This window comes from Labrus mixtus, chromosome 8 (assembly GCF_963584025.1).
Source record: "Labrus mixtus chromosome 8, fLabMix1.1, whole genome shotgun sequence".
Taxonomy (NCBI): Eukaryota; Metazoa; Chordata; class Actinopteri; order Labriformes; family Labridae; genus Labrus; species Labrus mixtus.
Genome location: NC_083619.1, coordinates 2,153,790 through 2,171,776, shown reverse-complemented (window position 1 = coordinate 2,171,776; position 17,987 = coordinate 2,153,790). Strand labels below are relative to the sequence as shown.

General features: G+C 43.1%; 1 protein-coding gene and 1 long non-coding RNA gene across 2 annotated transcripts in view; one reads left to right on the top strand and one right to left on the bottom strand.

Moving 5' to 3' along the window:
• LOC132978590 (neuropilin and tolloid-like protein 1) overlaps positions 1-17,987 on the bottom strand; it is a 609,128-nt gene that overhangs the window by 40,355 nt on the left and 550,786 nt on the right. The gene's annotated exons all lie outside the window — the stretch shown is intronic.
• LOC132978441 (uncharacterized) lies at positions 314-896 on the top strand. The gene is made up of 2 exons (XR_009673917.1): positions 314-524; positions 572-896. It is a non-coding gene; the product is annotated as an uncharacterized LOC132978441 (long non-coding RNA).

Below are 17,987 nucleotides of genomic sequence, written 5' to 3'. Positions count from 1 at the left end.
TTTTGCCCTGGGGACAACAAAGTATCCTACAATTAATTTGGCAGACACTTTTGTCCAAAGGGAGGTACATCTGAGTATATCTAATGTAATAATATATTTATAATCTATCTATATAGTTATAGCGTTTGAATTGTGAATACAATTTAGATTGTTTTTCACTGTGTATGTGCACTGAGTCTTCAGGGCTATTTGAGGGAGGGGGTTGTTTGTGCCCCTTTCTTTTATTCTTGTGCCCATTTCTCTTCTTTGTGTGTCTCAAGGTGTGATACTGTTGATCTGTGGGGGAGGGGTGTGTATCTGGGTATCTCTGGGGTAACACAAAAAGTATGTGAAAGTTTGTCCAATTTTGTAATTACTAACTGTTATCTATTCATTTTCACAAGGGAGACACAAGGGATGTCTTCATGTGCTCAACTCTTCACACAGCACATGCAGGTGACAGTCCAGAGGAGAGTCAAAGGTGCGGATGGGCGCTGGGAATTGAAAGATGTTCCTGTTCCCCGAGCTGTCAAAGACTACAACCGGTATGTACACTATATTCTCACTGTTGTTTCTTTTTCTGTACATCCAGGTGCAAACGTGGGGTCTAGCTCCACAGCCAGAACCATACAAACTCCTCCTCCAAGTGGAACACACCATAGGCCAGTGCACATCAGCGGGGACTGCACCATTGGTTGGCGAAAGTGCAAGTATTGTCATAAAAAGACCCCATTGAAATGTGCCTCATATGATGTGCCCTTGTGCTTTATTCCCAAGAGAGACTGTTATAATGACTGGCATGTTGGAAATAACTTGTAGGATGTCAGTCATAAAGATAGTGTGTAAATAATGTAAATATGTGTGTTTTCTAAAGTTTGCTGTGTTGCACTTTTTCTATAAATAGTTTTCCACCATAACACTTGTTTCTACTCATTTTTTATGCAGAACGGTAATGCACAAAGCTAGAAAAATGCACTTTAAATGTGTTTATGCTTCTATAAATCTGTGTCAGTAATACTGATAGTGATTCTGGGTATTGTATAGCGTAGCTCTGAGTGTCACCTTTCCATAGAGCCCAGAATGATGCATGTACTGTACGTCAAAGCGTTCAGGAGTAGCAGCCTTTTCATCCCAGGTATGTCATCCTGGTTACCAAGGATCCTTTTGGAGTCTCCAAATGGCACAGTTTGGAAACACCTTGACATACCCATAGAAAAACAGCTCTAAAACATTAATTTTTTGTCCTTTTTTGTCAAGCTAATAGCTCCCAGCTGTAGTCATCTATTGGCTTATTTTTAAAGAAAGTATTCAGGCGGAAACAAAAATCTTTTTTTCTTTGTAGTTTCAGCTTGTATTATTCAATACCAGTAGTAAAAACTGTGATTATGGTTGTTTGGGAAGAAACTTCAAATGTGACCTTGTTTGAGCTGTAACTCTAAATGGTTCAAAAACAGCATACAATTTGCTTTGGGTATGTCTGGATAGGCGTTTTTGGCTTATTTTACAGGATCTCTAAGAGGTTAAGGGCTTGAAAAAGGATCATTTTTGTTGATTGTTTGAGTTTTGAGTGAGAGACTGAAAATCTTTTGTTTTGATTAGAGTTGCTGGGAATATAGTTTTGTGTTGTTGTTTTGTTTTTTTATGTTACCTAATACAAGAATGATTTATTAAAGTGAACATGTGTGGCAGTTTCTGTTTCATTCGTCTTATTTATTTATAAGGTGGTTTAGTTTAATACTTTTACATCCTTTGTGTTGGTTTTTTGACAATAAGTGTGGTGACTTAAAATAACAAACCAAAACGACTTTTGCCAGGGACAGCCTGGCTGGCACCCCAGCACCCCAGACTTTTAATTAAATTAAAAGTCTTGCCAATAAAACCGTCACAACGTCTTGAAAGTGTTTCAGTTAGAATCCAAGCTTCTGCTCACTCGGTTAAAAGACTGAAACAAGAACAGTCCTGACAGCTGTCAAATATCATCCCTTAAAATGACATCTCTGCCGACGCCGCTCACAAACAAAGACTACGAGTCGGCTTCAGGGCATCCTGTGGAGTTTACCTGCAGTGCTAAAGATGTGAGACCACATGTCATCTCTATCTGTTCCACTTCAATGTCAACTTTATCCAACAAGAATATAGACGCTTCTTTTAATACTCGCTTTCTAATGTGCACTTTGACTTGTGTTTGCAGGGATTCAGATCTACAGTAAAATGGGCTTTTCGATCTGCTCCCTGGACTAACACCCCCCTGTTCTTCCACATGTGTGAGGCAGACCGTTAACTGTCCTCCTGACCCGCTCCACTCAGATCTCTGTGCTGGTTTCTGGCAGCAGATGGGGCAGACGTGGCCAGCATGGATTGTTCCCTCTGGACTGCTACCTGCATGCCTCAGCCAAAAACACTCTGGGCCAAATGACATACTAATGTTAGTGTCAACAGAGAAGGTTCCAGCTAATAGAGCTGATTTAATCAGGATTGCAGGATGTTTTTGTCCACCTGTGCAGTGGCAGCCTGCAGGTGGATTCTGGGAGTGATGGGGCTGGAAGCATGAGCGCAGTATAGTGATGCAGGGCAGAGCTGCAGGAATGACAGAGCACAGGAGGACAGCTGCAATGTTGCTGCTTAAACAGACCGCCACTTTGGGAGGATGTGTTCTTCAGGTGGTTGTGGAGAATGACGCATGTCAGTGTGAAATCAGCAAAGCTCGAGTGAACCAGCTCGCAGGTGTGAAAATAAATAGAACAAAATCTTCTCTTTTTCTGCGTTTACAAAAAAACTATCTTATTAAAGACAACCAGCTTTTTTTGTGAATTAATGAGTTAACTATCTTGGTGACTCAGAAAAACAATTTTTTACTTTCTCAAGAGAATAAATTAAGCTTCAGTAGATTTGTGTGACATTTTGTACAATTTAATGAAAAGATGGAGTCATATTTTCTCCAAAAAACCTGTTGTGTCCAGACGAAACATTTTATACGACAATATTCCTTCATTCTCCTGAATCTTTCAGGACTCGCCTCCACACACGCACATACCTGCATTTGATAGGACAGTGGATAGAGTAAAGAAGCCATGGGCTGGACCATCAGGTGGTTTGACGACCCAGGTGTTAGACCATCTCTATCTGAACACAAATTATAACAATAAACTTGACATGGTGAGTATATGCATACCACATTTCATGAATGTAGGTGAAGCTACAGCTTGTTTGTGGTCTGCATAAGTCTTACAACACAGAGAAAAAAAGAAAAAAAAATCCCCTCCCCTCCCCTGATATCTCCACACATGGACCCAGTCTAGTACAAAACTTTTGAGCAGGTCCGCCATTTTTATTCTCACTAGTGAAGGAGTGATGTCTACTGGGAAAACTGAGGGGGGTCTCATTGCATTTAAAGAGATGCACACCAAAACGGAGCGTTCTGAGAGAGCTGGTTTATACAGGGTCACAAACCTCCTCTGGTGCTTGATTCATGTTATATTTTGACCAAAGCACAGCACAGATGTTTCATTTAGACCACAGGGGACTGTTTGAAAAGGTGGAGGAGGAGGATGATATGTCCTCTTTAATAATAACAACAATATTAATAATTATTTATTTGCTCAGGCCCTAATTCAATCTACTGTACGTGTCAATATTTTTACCCAGCAGCAATTTTCTGACAGCATATTCAGGGTGGGCATCTCAAAGGCTGAATCAGTGAGGTAAAAGAGAAGCCTTGTGTATCTGCTGCGGAGGACACCGGACTGCCTGAGCTGAGACGGATCGGAGATGGAGTGCAGCGATACCAGTGGACAGACGGACCGAACACTCATCTGGTGAAATTTAATATCCAACATCTCTTACAATAATGTCTGGAAATGATCTTTCACTGCGTTCCAACTGCTGAAGCGACTGTAGAATATTTTTTATGCCATTATACTATATCATATAAAAAAAAAAACAGATTCCCTCAGCAGGTTGGTTATTTTCAGCTGTGAGTTTTCACTGATAAACACATCCTGCGTTATATCATTACAACAGATCGCTCAATAAAAAAAGAAAACCATCACTGATCATCTTTAAAAATCTTCTGCAGCCGTGTCTCTAAAGATTGGAAAGCCTACTCACATGATTTCCATCTCGCCTCTTATTGCGTTTCTTTGTCCTGACTAAACACAGAAATACTATTTGGCAACACAGCCTGTATTTTATTGAATGTGTGAGTTTCCATGCATCACAGTGATATGGATAATCAATAACCGTACAGCCTCTTCCCGAGCAGCTTTCTGTTATAGACATCCATCATCAGACTGTGAGGCGTCACGTTTGGACCTCATATCAGCTGCACCATGAATTGCTCAGCTCGGCTTCTTCAGGGGGAGATTTACACTGAGCCGTTCACAGAGCAATCATTCACACAGCGTGCTGTTTTCACTATCACACACGGGAGGGAATCATCGGGGGAAAGGGACGTGCTAAATTGAACTGTCACAGACAAAATACGGGACAGGAGTTATCATGAAGAGAAGTGCAGACACGCTTTGTTTTATAAACTTTGTATATCTCAAAGTTTTAATCAGAAAACAAAGCCCCTTTTTCACAAGCCATGGTCTCCACAGTGGTGCTTTGGGTTTTTAAAGCAACATTAGGGAGGAATTCATTACAGTGCCCCCCGATGGACTGAGTTTAACTGGACTGTCATAAACAAACATAGTGCTCTTACGACATTCAGGAACCAATGGGTGACATCACTATGACTACGTCTATTTTTCTTTACAGTGCAGATTAGATTAGATTTATCTTTATTGTCAATGCATGGTATACAACAAAACTCAGTTGAAGCAATCCTGTTTGCAGCATATAAAATATAAGACAAGTACACATACACAAACACAATCCAAGCACACCCATACCCACATACACAGTCATACCGTAAACATTTGTAAAAAATAATGTAATAAATACTCTATAAATTAAAATATAGGGAGTAAAAACACGGAAGTTATTTCAAAGAGTCCATTATTGTAGTCCGGGGGTGAGTTCTATCTGTGTGTGTGTGTGTTTGTAGTGTGTCCACAGCTCTGGGGAAGAAGCTGTTCCGCAGCCTATTTGTGTGTGTGTTGGGGGTTCTCAGTCTACCTGAGGGGACGGTGTATATTTGGAACACATTTTTATATGAATGCTGACAGACTCTTAGGCTCATTGTCTGCATTATTTAATCATTTATGTGTTCATGTAAACTTTCTTCCTCCATGTTTGGAGGGGATGGAGCCCCATTCCCCCGTTATACAAACCACTACAGGTACAGGCCTGCAGAAAGTGGAAGATGCTTAATTGGGCATATACGTTGCACAACCATCCTGTTTTAATTGTGGTTTGGGTTTGTCTGTGTCTGCCTCACCATCACCTCCACCCACCCCTCATCCTCTCATGCAGTGAGATCATCTCATCATCAGCCTGTGTCACCTTCTTTTTCCTTAGATTAGACGGAGCAGAGCGGGGAAGTGAAGCTGACAGCCAGAGTGAGGAGGACGAGATGAAAAGGAGGAAGAAGAGCGGAGGGGTTCAGACTACAAGCCTCCCTCCCTCGAGCCGTCTCCCTGTCTGAGATCTCTCACCTCTCCGCCCCCCTGCTGATGTCTTTGGTCTCCTGCCTGCATGGCTCTCCTGATGTGAAGCCTTTTTTGGGGGGTTTTGACATTGAGGATGTCAGAGAGGAGGGAAGAAACACCAGACCTCTTCCTGTCTGACGTTTGAGGGTTATTCATCTCTAACATTGGGTGGTTCCTTTTGAGCAGAAACAGGTGAAGATGCACTAAAGCACTTGTTTTTATAAAAAAATAGAAAACTTTGAATAACAAATGCTTATAAATATATTAACTATAAAGGTTCACTTCATTTAGTCATATTCATCAAAGTGCATCCAATTTAACACCTTTCCCTTTGAAACATTTCTTCTTATGAACTCATGTTTTACTTTGTTATCATCTCCTGAGGGGGAGAGGGGGAGGGGTGAGACAACTGTGGGAGAGAAGAATAGAAACGCAGAAACATTTCATTTACAGCCCTCCATCTGTTTCTGTGTTTCTAACAGCCCTCTGGTTCCCTCGTGCTGCTGGAGGCTGTAAACCTGTGAAAGCAGAATCAGGCTTCATTGGACAGTCTGTGGTGGGGGGGGGGGGGGCTGTTATGGCTTTATGTGAACAGATTGTTGTCACAGACTGACCAAGCGGCAACCTCCAATCTTGACAAATGAAGCCAATGCGGGAGTGCATAATACTGCAGTTCCTCGAGTGTCCACTAGAGGCTGGCTGCAGGAACACAGGAAGTCACATACAGACCACAGCCAAAACAACCATTTTAACAGCATTAATCAACATGTTTACAGCCTGGCACACACTGTACGGGGGGTGATTTTTTTTAATGGCTCCGTTTTGATTTTGAAAACAATAAGTGTCAGTTAGGCGCGCCTTATTGTAACAGTTCATCAAGAGGCTTAAAACCCGCTTCAGCTCTCAGCCTGTCGTTAGGTGGACGATGAGCCTCTGGAGCCCCCTGCAGGAACAGATGGCTTCAAACATTAATATACCCAGTCTATGGTGCTGACTCACATTATGGTTACATTAATATTACATTTTTAAGTACTGTGATACTACAGAGTATTACAGAGCGACAGCATTGATTATTGTGATTATTTTCCCTTTTTTAACAAAAACAAATTAAAATGCTTCAATATGAGAGAGATAAGAATATCAAGACATCATGAGCCCGTCACATCAGTCAGCATCTGTGTCCTGAGTTACCTGGACGAAGAGTCCCGCCCCCTTTAGTATATGATTGGTTGGTATCAGCATTCAACATCTTACTCTTGCTGAATAAACTCTAAACAGACACTCACTGAGGAAGTCGCTGACTGCAGCGGTGGCCTTCAACGTCCCGGCACGCCTCTGATTTCACTCTCTTATAAAATATGGACATCGTTACGCAGTGTGTGAGCTAACTGCTGCTAACGCTAGCCGGCTAACTTTGATATTAATCAATAATCACCTCACACGCTCTGCTACAGGCAAACCTCAAACATCCGCGGCTCACTGGATATTAACATCGTGATCACTTTGTTGTAGATGTCAGCTGATGTTTTAAAGCATTTCTAAAAAAAAAAACGTTCAATTCAACTGGGTTGAGAGACGCCCGACTCTACCAACTGACCCACAGTTGCCCTTTCCTTATTTGTTAGCCGGTTCAGACAGAGACACAGGCTGATGATGACACAGAGTAAGAGCTTTTGAATAAAACATGGCGTGCTTTGACAGAGCTGTGTTTTTTCATTCGTCTGCTCTCGGTTACTAACATTGGATGTTTTTCTGTTTCAGATTTGACTAGTTGATCCTGTGATAATACAATGTGGATCAGCGTGACTTTAATGCTTGTGTCCAGATGACTTGTCTATTTGTTTAAATTATTTTTCCTGCCATTCTGTAGTCATCTTCCACTAGGTAACATTATGGACATCATGTATACATGAATGAAATCTGAAAGTGACCGAACATGGCCGTCTATTTGGGTGGAAATTCAAACCAGAAAATCAGAAAATCAAAGACTCCTGTAGAAAACTGCGTCACATTTTTGACACACACATCCAGCGCTTGAAGCAGTCCAACAGACAGATGTATGTCAGGAAACACACGCATGCATCATGACCTTCAGACGGACAGAAGGGTAAAAAGAAAGGTAGAGAAAGAGAGATGGGTGAGCGGGCTTCAGGCGATCAGACAGATGTCCTGCTGGTAAGGCTGCAGAAATATTGGTATTGATTTCCTCCTCTTTGATCCAGCCTGTAAACCACATCAAAGGTTCAGTCCAGGCCAGAGAGGACAGAAACACAAACGCAATATTTGCTTTGGCTTTTTCCTCCTCTTTCACCCCCCCCTTAAATTCCTCCATGACAACCCTCAGCATGTCGTTGCATCAGCCTGTTTCTCGATTTAGTCTGCAGAGGAACATGATGCAGATCAAGAGCAGGGAAACAATGCTGTGAGACAATAAAACACTGTGCTGTTATTCTATTGTTGTCTATACAGCTGGTAAGGTTTGGGTAAGTTCATCTGGGACAGCACCTCCGATTGTCTATTTCATTCAGTCATTTGCTGATGGTCTCAATATGAAGTAGTTTGATCTCTTTACATCATGTTTCCTCCACTTATTAGAGCTGTGATATCAACCTGTCTTTCAGAAGTCGATGTTTGAATATTTCATTCAGAGTTGGCTTTGCTTGTTGGACCATACACTGTAGATATTAATTGACGAAGTTGGTGTGACATCAACCATCTGTTGATGTCACACCAACCAGTGGCCGCTGAGGCTCATCCAGCGGCCGCTAACAGACTGGAAATGTTGTCTCAGTCTAACTTTCAGTCAACCTAACGACAGGCTGAGAGCTGGAGCTGAGGCGGGTTTTAAGCCTCCTGACAAACCGTTACACCGCGCCCACCTGTCAGGTCAGCTACACGCCTTATTGTGAATAACTCTTATCCTTCATCAAATCAAAACTGATGAGTTATTTAAAATATGCCCCCCCGTACAGCATGAGCCCATGATGACAATAACTAATCAGACATATTTGGTTTTTATACCAGGTTTTAAACATGTTAATTTCTGCTTTTTTGGCTGTGGTGTGACTTCTTGGGCAGTTGGAGTCAGCCTCTAGTGGACACTCGACGAACTTATTTTTTTTTTAACAGTGCAGGTTGTCGCTTGGCTTGAACACGTAGAGAGACCGTTTAAAAGACGGCAGCAAAAGCAACAGTATTCATCATCTTATGTGTTGTTCTGAGCTCTGTGTTCACATGAGATGGGGTAACGTGTCATTCACATGAACCCCTGGCTGTCCAAAAATTAACCCTGCCACCACATAGGGACCACAAGAGAGATGGCCCCACCTACTCAGGGACGTAATGGCGAAGGTTTGTTGCAAGAGAAGAATTAAAGGAGAACTAACAGACTTTACAAACCGAATATAACACTTTTTGGGGGTATGAAATTCTTTAAGGGGAAAAAGAACCAAATCAACTTTGGGCTGCATATCTTAACAGAGATCAGTCGCTGCACTCAGTCTGAGTGACATCTACTGGACATCTACTCTGAAAGTCACATGTTATACTCTGTGTAGCCTCTGTGTAACTTATTATTTACAGTTAAACTGGGAGTCACCAGAAACAGATGAACAGGCGCTCCTCCAGGGATGAACAATGTAATTAACAAAGAAATGACTGCGTTTAGTGCAGATGGATCTGAAGTGGTGAAAAAAACAAATCACTTCTGATCCAAACACATGGTCACTGCTCGAGTTGCTGGTTGGACTCTAAACAAAGCAGCACATGGGGGACGAAGTCTTGGCTGGAGGTCATTTATTGCTAACCGCTGGCAATACTGAAATGACTGAAGAGATGGCCATCACTCCCAGAGGCGTATATCTAGGTCAGGCCATGGCCAAAGGTTTCTGAGATTGTTGTCACAGCAATCAGAGAGAACCAATAATGACATTCATTTTCATCAGTGTGAAAATGTTCCTTAAACTGAGTGTAAAAACCAATAAACTGTGAAAAGATTGGTCTGGTTTGGCAAATGGACTTCATAAATATTGATATTTTCTCCTGTGCTTCTTGTAGGAAGGCATGTAATTTATCAAACGCCCCAGGCCAACATTGTGAGAGCACAACCATCAGTGTGTGACGACTGACAGCTGTGACTGCTGGCCATATATTCTGATGAATGCCGGTGGAAAGTAGGTGAGCCGCCCAGCCTCGGCGTTCCACTTCATTAGTTGTTCCCTGCATTCACAACAATAGAACAAACATGATTTTCCTGCAGGAAGCAGCTAATTAGTTCATGATGCTGCCAGCTTGTCTTTACGCATTTTAGCATTACAAGGTTGTCAATCTGAGGCAGAGCAGCAGACTGAAAAACACAAATATGACTGGATCCCAGGACCAGCTGGGAAGTCAGACAAACAAAATAAGAAAACACAGCGGGGTGTCCCTGATCATGGCATTCTACCCCAAACTAGTGAAGTAAAGTATACGCACGTGGAGCCAGGGAGGCGTTTGATTGGATGTTTCCGTCTGGACCTTATGGTAGTGATAGGTCATAGTCTTCACAGGATTACAGCAGCGAGAGATGACGCCTCTTTTTCAGTCATTTATAATGACCTACCCTACCTTAAAGTATGTTATACAACAAACAGGGCCGGTCCGTGGCATAGGCAGTATAGGCAAATGCTAGGAGCGCCAGCCTCCATAGGGGGCGCCACTGGCACATCACAACACAGCTGCTCGTTGTGGAGGAGGAGGGCAGACGACTTATTAGAAGTGAGTGACAATGAGTGTACCGATTAATAGCACATTTATAAACGATCGCTATGTAAAAAAACCAAAGCCCCCGGGAGCCCAGGGACGAAAAAGAAGAAGAGGAGGAATAATATGAAAAAGACACAGAGGTAACGTGCTGCATGGATCAGTTATTTATCTGTTGTAGTTAAGCTAGCTTGTGGATGGATGATAGTAATATCAGTGTTTCCTAGCTTGAGTTAATATCAGTTATTTCCACTGTACTTTCATAAGGTAAAGATTATTCTTTTTAAGAAAATAACCAGTGTAAGAAATACAGGTGAAGTAGGCTATGTTGTCAGACACAAGACCTACTTATATATTTATTGACATCTTTGTGTACTTAGTTAGCTTCCACCCTAGTCGATTAAAATGTTTATTTTCCTCCTCCTGTTGTCATTAATAGTTTTAAGCTCTTGCCTTTAGAGTATTGATGTCTAAGAGCATGAATGCATTTTGTGCATGAAGTGCTCTCTGTATAGATAGTTGTGCATGCTGTAGGTCTGGATGTAAGGAAAACGTTTGGGCTCACCTGAAAAACTATGCTGAGGTTTCTGTACTGTGCTGAAGAGAAAATAATATTTTGTGTTCACACTATATTATAAAATGCAGATTGTTTCACAAGTGCTCCTCTTCTCTCTCCAGATACAATCATAAAACATTTAAATCCATCCCCTGCTGTCCCCGTCTGTGACCACTTCTGCTCCCTGCACTGTTTGGTATTGTTTGTTCTGTTTCACTAGTGATTTGTATTTATTTCTAAGAAATATTAGAGTTATTACCATTTTATTCATGTTTGTCTATCAGTATTTTTTATTTTAAAATAAAGAAATTCTAAATATCGTAAAATAAATAAATAATACAGATGCAGTTAATTATGTTTGTGGAAATCTAATGACCCACCATCATTTTTAATTGGAAATAATGTCCTGTTAAATTAGATTTTCAGCATCACTTAATTACTTAATTGAGGTCCAAACCCGGCGACTCAGGTGTTAATTACTTCACTGCAACACGTTTGATACAAGCCCTGGAATCTGCACCTGTGAATGTAAATAAGTGACATGAATAGTTACATGAATGTTTCCCAGAGCTGGAGCCTGCAGCTGGTTGTTTGCAAAGGCCTAACGTGTGACTGCAGGTAATCAGAAAGTACTCATAGTAAACAAACTGTTTAGAGATAGGATAATGCTAAAGATCCGACCTAGTGCTTGTTGCGGTTGCCCCATGTACAGAGGCTACAGTCCTGGAAATCAAATCTGACATGTGGCTCTTTTGCCACGTCATTTCCCATTTTCTCTTTCTTGCTTCCAACTTCATCCCCTCATCTTGTCTCTCAAATAAAAGCATTAAAAGCCCCAAAATGCATCTTAAAATAAGATAAAACTCCTGCAGGGTCTCTGCTTGGAGTGCAAAAAGAGTCAATACTTGACAAACTGTAATATTACAGCTCTGTCTGTGATCCTCATGTTTTCCCTGTCTCTGAATCGTCATATCTCCGATCCTTAGTTTGCCACGGTGAGAAGGACACACTTGTCAGCTGCACCGCTGTGATGTAATCTGCTTACTGAGACACAGCCATAATTTGTGTGTGTGTGTGTGTGTGTGTGTGTGTGTAGATGTGTGGTCTCTCCAATCAGGTATGTGACTGAATCACTCACCTGCTACTCATCAACCCGTCTGCCTCAGTATAAGAAACCCACCTTCACTTGTCAGATAATTCAGTCTTCTACACTTTACTCAAGTTATTTCTCGCCTTCTTTACCGGTGATATGTGACGTGTTTCTGTCTCTGTGCTCAGATTAGTCCTCCACTGATTATCCAATAACCGTCAAAGATCTTCTGCCTAGCAACAGAACAACCTTAGATATAAATTGATAAAGTTTTACTCTCCCTTTGTTGTCAGTAGTTAATGAGGTCACTCAGTGATGTCAGGCCGACACAGAGCTCCTGCACATGTTACGAGGCCGAGCATCACCTGCACCTTTAGTACAAGTATTTCAGTGAGGCTTTAACATGATACCAACAGTCACTTCAAGTCTCTGCCCCGACCCCGCTCAGTGTCTGTCAGCAGACTAAAGACTGCTGTGAGTATATAAAGAATCACATTGTGTCCTGTGCAGGAGACACGCTGCTAGTAAAGAGCTTGGATGCACTCTGGTGGTCACAATTAGGTACTGCAGCTTTAAATCTTTTATGGGAGTCCACATCTCTGTACACACACATATGGAGATTTGAACACCATAGGCTGTCTTTCTTTGCCCATTATCACTAAGAGAACACTTTCAGTCTTCTCTCTCTCTCTCTCTCCCTCTTTTTTGGATCAACCAATCACAGTATTTGAAAGAATGTGTAACAGAGAGCCACAGGGTCGACCACGACTCCTCAATGAGATAAAAGTCAGGAGCTCTCCTAGGTCTTCAGAATTTATGTCACATTGTTTTGTCGTCATAATAATAAAGTTTATTGTATGTATCTGATGACCGTGTAACACTAGAAGTGTATGTCTGTTTGTGAGTAGCTCAGTGTGCATGTGTCTGTGTGGTGGGGCGAGCGAGCTGAAAACTTAAGCAGTTATTATTTCTTATAAATGAAATTATGTATATTTGTTTATTTTTCATACATTAGGGTGACATTAGATTAGTTAATAACTGGCGGGGAAACTCTCTTTCCATCTTTCAGAAATCAGGTTTAGTGCAAACACTGAGTCAGTTAACACTAAAATGAGGGAAACTCTGGGTTTCCGTTTCAGTAAGGGAGCTCACTCAAACCTGAGAAAGAGCGGTAACTCAAGCCTGTTACAGAAAGAGAGGTATACATGAGAAACATACCAGAATAATCATACAAGCTCGCCTAGTGATGCTGAGGGCATAAATCTATTCTAGAGATGGCAGGCTGAAACCAATCATCCTACCTGCATGGTGAATTACTTTATTTAAGGATTTTTTTCTCCTTCACAGTGAGGTCACCAAAGCAGACTGTCAGCGAGCTGCTGAGGATGCTTTCAATAACACTCCTGTAAAAGTTATGTAGGATGTGTCCGTTTAATTTCCTTAAGAAGAAGAGACGCTGTTGGGACTTCTTGATGGTATTTAAGGTATTTAAGTGCCAGCTGAGGTCATCTGAAATAGTGACACCAAGAAATGTAAAACTCCTCACCATCTCTACGGCCTCGCCCTTTATGATGATGGGAGGATGAGATACCCCTTTCCCGTCTGAAGTCAAAGACTCACTCCTTGGTTTTGGAGGCGTTCAGGATTAGATTGTTTACTTCACTCACCGTCGTCTGAATAAAAATCCAGATTGTGTTTCATCGTCTGTGAGGTGCCTGTATAGTCTACTTTTTTTAACATGGCTTTCACATTTTTGAGGGACGTTTTGATGAAGGGGCTGCATTACTCCGCAGGGAGATACATTTACGTGTAGAGAGTATTTTTTTTTTTTTTTTGAAGATTGTTTTTCGTCTTTTTGGGCCTTTAATTGAGAGACAGGACAGTGGATAGAGTCGGAAATCAGGGAGAGAGCGAGTGGGGAATGACATGCGGGAAAGGAGCCACAGGCCGAATTCGAACCTGGGCCGCCCGCCTGGAAGACTATAGCCTCCATATATGCACATCTGAGCACATTGTTTGTTTGGTTTTAGGATTTCCAAATGTGATTGGCTGCATTGATGGAACTCCCATCACGGCTCCACCAGAAATTGAAGCAGATGACATAATTACGAAGTTCATCCATATTATTAATGTGCAGGTAGATTGACTTTTGTCAGTTAATGTCAAAGGCTGCTTCAGCCAACATTCTCTGTACTGCCAATTTCTACGTGATGTTGCACATTTAATCACAAATGTGGAGGGCTACTATCCTGGGTCTGTACATGACTCCTGGATGTATTGTGAGTTGACCTTGAGCAACAAACTGGAACAAGTGGCAGCCTAAAGCTTTGTGCAATTTCATGAATTGCTCTTCCTCCTTTAAAACACTCTTAGTATCCATTCTACATTACAGGAGAGTTTGATGTCGTTGTGCATGGCCAGAGTGGGTACCAATGGCAGCAGATTCTGATGACCCCGTACCCTGACCCAGAACCAGGCCCCCAACTGCATTTAAATGCTGCTCATTGCAAAACAAGAGCCGGGTGGAGATGACCATAGGTCTGTTAAAAGCCTGTTTTGAGTGCCCACCACCATCACCACCATAACCATCATCACCACCATCACCACCATCACCACCATAACCATCATCACCACCATCACCACCATAACCATCACCACCATCAGCACCATAAACATCATCACAACCATAACCGTCATCACCACCATCACCACCACCATAACCACCATCACCATCACCATCACCACCATCACCATCACCATCATCACCATCACCATAACCATCATCACCGCCATCACCATCACCACCATCACCATCACCACCACGATAACCATCACCATCATCACAATCACCACCATGAACATCATCACCAACATAACCGTCATCACCACCATCACCACCACCATAACCACCATCACCACCATAACCATCACCATCACCATCACCACCATCACCACCACCACCATCACCACCATCAGCACCATAAAAATCATCAACACCATCACCATCACCACCACCATCACCACCATCAGCACCATAAAAATCATCACCACCATCACCATCACCACCACCATCACCACCATCAGCACCATAACCGTCACCACCATCACCACCACCATCACGACCATCACCATCACCACCACCATCACCACCATCAGCACCATAAAAATCATCAACACCATAACCATCAACACCACCATAACCATCATCACCACCATCACCACCATAACCATCATCACCACCATCACCACAATAACCATCACCACCATCATCACCATCACCACCACCATAACCATCACCACCATCACCATCATCACCACCACCGTCACGACCATCACCACCACCATAACCATCACCACCATCACCATCACCACCATCACCATCATCACCATCACCATAACCATCATCACCGCCATAACCATCACCACCATCACCATCACCACCACGATAACCATCACCACCATCACAATCACCACCATAAACATCATCACCACCATAACCGTCATCACCACCATCACCACCACCATAACCACCATCACCACCATAACCATCACCATCATCACAATCACCACCATAAACATCATCACCAACATAACCGTCCTCACCACCATCACCACCACCATAACCACCATCACCACCATAACCATCACCACTATCATCACCATCACCATCACCACCATCACCACCACCACCATCACCACCATCAGCACCATAAAAATCATCAACACCATCACCATCACCACCACCATCACCACCATCAGCACCATAAAAATCATCACCACCATCACCATCACCACCACCATCACCACCATCAGCACCATAACCGTCACCACCATCACCAACACCATCACGACCATCACCATCACCACCACCATCACCACCATCAGCAACATAAAAATCATCAACACCATCACCATCACCACCACCATCACCAACATCAGCACCATAAAAATCATCACCACCATCACCACCACCATCACGACCATCACCACCACCATAACCATCACCACCATCACCATCACCACCATCACCATCACCATCATCACCATCACCATAACCATCATCACCGCCATAACCATCACCACCATCACCACCAAGATAACCATCACCACCATCACAATCACCACCATAAACATCATCACCACCATAACCGTCATCACCACCATCACCACCACCATAACCACCATCACCACCATAACCATCACCACTATCATCACCATCACCATCACCACCATCACCATCACCACCATCACCACCATCAGCAACATAAAAATCATCAACACCATCACCACCACCATCACCAACATCAGCACCATAAAAATCATCACCACCATCACCACCACCATCACGACCATCACCACCACCATCACCACCATCAGCACCATAAAAATCATCAACACCATAACCATCATCACCACCATAACCATCATCACCACCATAACCATCATCACCACCATCACCATCATCACCACCACCGTCACGACCATCACCACCATCATAACCATCACCACCATCACATCACCACCATCACCATCACCATAACCATCATCACCGCCATAACCATCATCACCATCACCACCACGATAACCATCACCAAAATCACAATCACCACCATAAACATCATCACCAACATAACCGTCATCACCACCATCACCACCACCATAACCACCATCACCACCATAACCATCACCAACATCATCACCATCACCACCATCACCATCACCACCACCATCAGCACCATAAAAATCATCAACACCATCACCATCACCACCACCATCACCACCATCAGCACCATAAAAATCATCACCACCATCACCATCACCACCATCAGCACCATAACCATCATCACCACCATAACCATCATCACCACCATCACCACAATAACCATCACCACCACCATAATCATCACCACCATCACCATCATCACCACCACCATCACCACCATCACCACCACCACCATAACCATCACCACCATCACCACCACCATAACCGTCATCACCACCATCACCACCACCATAACCACCATAACCACCATCACCACCATAACCATCACCACCATCATCACCATCACCATCACGACCATCATCTCCACCCTCACCACCATCAGCACCATAAAAATCATCAACACCATAACCATCACAACCGTAACCATCATCACCACCATTAACCATCATCACCACCATCACCACCATCACCACCATAACCATCATCACCACCATAACCGTCATCACCACCATCACCACCACCATAAACACCATAACCACCATCACCATCACCACCATAACCATCACCACCATCATCACCATCACAACCATCACCATCACCACCAACATCACCACCATCAGCACCATAAAAATCATCAACACCATAACCATCACCACCGTAACCATCATCACCACCATGACCATCATCACCACCATCACCACCATAACCATCATCACCGCCATCACCACAATAACCATCACCACCATCACCATCACCATCATCACCATCACCATAACCATCACCACCACCATAAACACCATAACCACCATCACCACCATAACCATCACCACCATCATCACCATCACGACCATCACCATCACCACCAACATCACCACCATCAGCACCATAAAAATCATCAACACCATAACCATCACCACCGTAACCATCATCACCACCATGACCATCATCACCACCATCACCACCATAACCATCATCACCGCCATCACCACAATAACCATCACCACCATCACCATCACCATCATCACCATCACCATAACCATCATCACCACCATAACCGTCATCACCACCATCACCACCACCATAAACACCATAACCACCATCACCACCATAACCATCACCACCATCATCACCATCACCATCACGAACATCACCATCACCACCACCATCACCACTATCATCACCATCACCATCAACACCTTCACCATCACCACCACCATCACCACCATCAGCACCATAAAAATAATCACCACCATCACCACCGTCACCACCATAAGCATCATCACCACCATCACCACCATAACCATCACC